This window comes from Carcharodon carcharias, chromosome 19, assembly GCF_017639515.1.
Source record: "Carcharodon carcharias isolate sCarCar2 chromosome 19, sCarCar2.pri, whole genome shotgun sequence".
In the NCBI taxonomy this organism is placed as follows: Eukaryota; Metazoa; Chordata; class Chondrichthyes; order Lamniformes; family Lamnidae; genus Carcharodon; species Carcharodon carcharias.
The window spans coordinates 18,662,674-18,668,336 of NC_054485.1; positions in this window are offsets into that span (position 1 = coordinate 18,662,674).

The following is a 5,663-nucleotide window of genomic DNA, read 5'->3' on the forward strand; positions in this document are numbered from 1 at the left end:
CATTATTGGGAAGGCAGTTTCATGGGGTACAAGCTGGGGAAAGGATATCGAGGTGCTGAGGAAGGTGCAGAAAAGGTTTTATTCGTAGGAAGCCAGAGAAGGTCGGAGGCTGGGAATTCTGTGGCGGGTAACTCCCCTCCTGACTTCCCAAAGCCTGTTCAGCATTAATGAGGCACACGTCAGAAGTGTGATGGAATACTCTTCACTTGCTGGATGAGTGCAGCTCCAACAGCACTCCAGAAGTTCAACACCTTCTGAGACAAAGAAATTTGTTTGATCAGCACCCTATCCACCTTAAACATCCACTCCCTCCACCACTGATGTACAGTTGCATCAGTATATACCATCTACAAGATGCATTGCAACAACTCAAGAGGCTCATTCCACAGCACCTTCCAAACCTGTGACCTCTACCATCTAGTGGGACAAGAGCAGCAGATGCATGGGAATACCACTACCTGCATGTTCCCCTCCAAGCCACGCACCATCCTGACTTGGAACTACATCACAGTTCCTTGTCACTGGGTCAAAATCCTGGAACTCTCTCCCTAACAGCACTGTGGGTATACCGACATCATATGGACTGCAGTGGTTCAAGAAGGCTCCACCATCTTGAGGGCATAAGAAATAGGAGTACACCATTCGGCCCCTTGAGCCCGCTCCACCATTCAATGACCATAGCTGATCATAAGAACTAGCAGCAGGAATAGGCAATTTAGCCCCTCGAGCCTGCCCCGCCATTCATCTTGTGTTTCAATTTCCACATTCCCATCTAACCCCGACAACCTTTGATTCTCTTGCCTATCAAGCATCTATCTACCTCTGACTTAAAAATATTAAATGACCCCACCTCCACCACCACCTGAGGCAGAGAGCTCCAAAGTCACACAACCCTCTGAAAGAAAAGATTTCTCCTCATCTCACCTAAAAGAGTGACTCCTAATTTTAAAACAGTGCCCCCTAGTTCTGGACTCACCCATAACAGAAAACATCCTTTTGACATCTACCTTGTCAAGGCCATTCAAGGTCTTGCATGCTTCGATCAAATCACCCCTCAGTCTTCTAAACTCCAGTGGAAACAGGCCCAGTCTATCCAAACATTCCTCTTAAGACAACCCACTCATTCCAGGTATCAATCTAATAAACCTCCTTTGAGCCACCTCCAATGCATTTACATCCTTCCTTAAATAAGAAGACCAAAACTGTACACGGTATTCAAGGTGCGGTCTCACCAAAGCCCTGTATAACTGAAGCATAACATCCTTACTTTTATGTTCAATCCCTCTTGTAATAAAGGATAGCATTCCATTACCCTTCTTAATTACTTGCTGTACCTGCACACTAACTTTTTGTGACTCGCACGAGAACACCTAAATCCCTCTGCACCTCAGAATTATGCAACCGTTCTCCATTTAAGTAACAATGCTTCTTTGTTCTTCCTACTAAACTAAACAACTTCACATTTTCCTACATTAGACTCCAATGGCCAGATCTTTGACCACTCACTCATCCTATCTATATACATCTGCAACCTCCTCATGTCCTCTTCACAACATACCTTCCTACCTATCTTTGTGTCATTTGCAAATTTAGCTACCATGTCTTCACTCCCCTCATCTAAGACATTGATGTAAATCATAAAAAGTTGAGGCCCCAGTACAGACTCCCATGGGACTCCACTCATCACATCCTGCCAATCAGAAAAAGGCCCATTTATGCATACTCTGCTTTCTGCCAGCCAGCCAATCTTCTATCCATGCTAATATATTACCACCTACACCATGCACTTTTATTTTCCGTAATAATCTTTGATGTGGTACCTTATCAAATGCCTTCTGGAAATCCAAGTACAGTACGTCTACAGGCTCCCCTTTATCCACTGTGCATGTTACTCCTTCAAAAGACTCCAGTAAATTAGTTAAACATGATTTTCCGTTCAGAAAACCATGCTGACTCTTCCCGATTGCCTTGAGCTCTTCTAAGTTCCCAGCTATAACCTCCTTAATGATCGATTCTAACAACTTTGCCATGACAGATATCAAGCTAACTGACCTATAGTTTCCTGTTTTCTGCGTCCCTCCCTTCTTGAATAGAGGGGTTGTATTTGCTACTTTCCAATCTGATGATCCCTTCCAGAATCTAGCGAATTTTGGAAAATTTACACCAGCACATCAACTACCTCATTAGCCGCCTCTTTTAAGACCCTAGGATGTAGTCCATCAGGACCTGGAGACTTGCCAGCTCACAGCTCCATAAATTTATTCAGTACCATTTCCTAGTGATTTCAATTTCACCAAGTTCCTTTCTCCCGTTCACCTGATTTGCAACTATTACTGGAATGTTTTTTGTATCCTCCAAAGTGAACACAGAAGCAAAATATTTGTTCATTTCTTCCGCCATTTCCTTATTATCCACTATTAACTCTCCACTGTCACTCTCCAGAGGACCAACACTCACTTTACTTACTTTTTTCCTTTTTAAGTACCTAATATGTTGCTATCCATTTTTACATTTCTAGCTAGCTTCCTCTCATATTCTAATTTCTTTCTCCTGATTAACGTTTTAGCCATTCTTTGCCGTTCTTTATATTCTGTCCAATTATCTGTCCTGCCACTCATCTTTGCAGAGTCGTATACTTTTTCCTTAAGTTTGATGCTTTTCTTAATTTCTTTAGATGGTGGGTCCTCCCCTTAGAATTTTTCTTTATAGTATGAATATACTTATTCTGAATACTCTGAAATATCCCCTTAAATGTCTGCCACTGCTTCTCTATTGATCTATCCGTTAATCTAGTTTCCCAGTACACTTCAGCTAGCTCAGTTTTCATCCCCAAATAGTTGCCCTTATTTAAGTTTAAGATACTAGTCTTAGACCCAGTCTTCTCCCTTTCAAACTGGATGTAAAATTCAATCATATTGCGGTCGCTGCTACCTAGTGGTGCCTTTACTTAATTAATCATTAATTAATCCTGTCACATTACACAATACCAAGTCTAACATAACCTAGTTGGTTCCAGAACATGCTGCTCTAAAAAACTATCTAGAAAGCATTCTAAGCACTCCTCATCCAGGCTACCAATTCTACTGCCAATCTGATTTTTCCAGTTTATGTGTAGATCAAAATCACCCATGATTATTGTTGTCCCTTTATCACAAGCCCACAATATTTTCTTTGAATACTTTGTCCTACACTGTGGCTATGTTTGGGGGCCTGTAGACCACTTCCAGTAGTGACTTCTTTCCCTTACTATTCCTCATCTCCACCCAAACCGATTCTACATCCTGATCTCCTGAACCAAGGTCATCTCTAAATATTGCACCAGTGCCCTCTGTAATTAACAGTGCTAGCCCTCCACCTTTACCTAGCTTCCTATTCTTCTTGAATGTCAATATAAAGGACCCAATCTTTGTTGTCCTGCAGCCACGTCTCTGTAATTGCTATTGTAGCATATTTATTTACTTCAATTTGGGCCATCAATTTATTTACTTTTTTAGTAATGCTACATGCATTCAGATAGAGAGCTTTCTGTTTTGTCTTTTTATTACCTTTGTAACATATATTCCTGACTGTTGATGTATTCTTAGGTTTTTTTCTCTCTGTCCCTTCCTGCCATTCTCTGACCCTCATTTCTCACATTACTATTTTGCTCTCCTGTCTTGACTCTAAACCTTGAATTGCTACCTCTACTCAAGCTTGATCCCGCACCCATCCTGTTTAGTTTAAAGCCCTCTCTACTTCCCTAGATATGCAATTTGCGAGGAAACCCATCCCAGCATGGTTCAGGTGTAAACCATCCCAACTGTACTGCCCCCACTTTCCTCAGCACTGATGCCAGTGCCCCACAAACCAGAACCCACTTCTCTGACACCAGCCTTTAAGCCATGCATTCGTCTCTCTTATTTGCCCTATGCCAATTTGCATGTGGCTCAGGTAATAATCCAGAGATTATTATTTTTGAGCTTCTGCTTCTTAATTTGGTACCTAGGTCCTCATACAGACTTTGCAAAATCTTTTTTCTAGTTCTGCCTATGTCATTGGTACCTAAATGGATCACAACAACTGGATCCTCCCCCTCTCACTGCAAGTTCCTCTCCATCCCTGAGCAGATGTCCCAAACCCTGGTATGAGGCAGGCAACATGGCCGTCTGGACTCTTGCTTTTTGCTGCAGAGAACAGTATCAATCCCCCTCACTATACTATCCCCTGCTACCACTATATTCCTTTTTGCTCCTCCCGCTTGAACGGCCACAGTGCCATGACCAGTCAGCTCATCCACTCTGCAGACTTTGCTTTCATTCACACAGGTTGTGAGCACCTCAAACCTGTTTGACAATTCCAAAGCCTGAGGCTCCTCATCTACTGTCTGCCCAGTCCCATTACCTGCCTCACTGACTGTCACATCCTCTTGTCCCTCACTGCTGACCAAAACAGATGACCCTCTTCTAGGAGGTCTGACTATCTTCTGAAACAAAGTATCCAGGTATTTTTCCCCCTCCCTTATGTTGCACAGTGTCTGCATTTCGGCTTCCAGGTCAATAATCCTGATCTGGAATTCCTCAAGCTGCTTACACTTCCTGCAGATCGTCCAAAAGCTCCCACATCTCACAGCTGCAATGTAACAACTGTAGGTTGACCTTTAAGATTATGAAAGGATTAAATAGTGTAGATGTTGAGAAGATGTTTCCACTTGCAGGTGAGGCCAGAATTAGGTGATATTAATATAGTCACCACCATCTCCAATAGTGAATTCAGGACAAATTTATTTAACCGGAGAGTGTTTTCTTTATTCATTCTTCCTGGCATGTGGGTGTCACTGGCAAGGCCAGCATTTGTTGTCCATCCCTAATTGCCCTTCAGAGCAGTTAAGAGTCAATCATATTGCTGTGGTCTGGAGTCACATGTGGATCAGACCAGGTAAGGACAACAAGTTTCTTTCCCCAAAGGACATTAGTGAACCAGATTTTTTTTATGACAATTAATGATAGTTTTGTGGTTTTACTGAAACTGGTGTTCAATTCCAGATTTTTTTAACTGAATTGATTTGAACCCATGTCCTCAGAGCCTGGGCCTCTGGATGACTAGTCCAGTGACACTACTAGTTTGTTACCATCTCCCCCCCATGTGGAACTTGCGACCAAAGGGAGTAGCTAGGGCAAACATATAGATGCATTCAAGTGGAAGATAGATAAACAAATGAGGGAGAAAGGTTATGATGATAGGATTAGATGAACAAGAGTGGAACGAGGTTGGTAGGAAGTGTTACACCAACATAGGCCAGTTGGGCAGAATAACCCATTTTCTGTGCTATAAATACTTTGTAATTCTTTGCAATTCTCCGAGTAAATAAATTTGTCTTGAATTCACTATTGGAGATGGTGGTGACTATATTAATGTCACCTAATTCTGGCCTCACCTGCAAGTGGAAACATCTTATCGACATCTACCCTATTTAATCCTTTCATAATTTTAAAGGTCAACCTTCAGTAAAGGTTAACCCTCCCCAACCTTTCCTGACAGGTATATCCTCCTGATAGGTATATTCCTTTTTATTATTTCAAGGGAGATGGACATCACTTGCTCAGCCAACATTTATGGCCCATCCCTAATTGCCTACCTTGCTGGGAGTTGGAGCACAGCTGACCTGCGGGAGACACTCGGGAGCT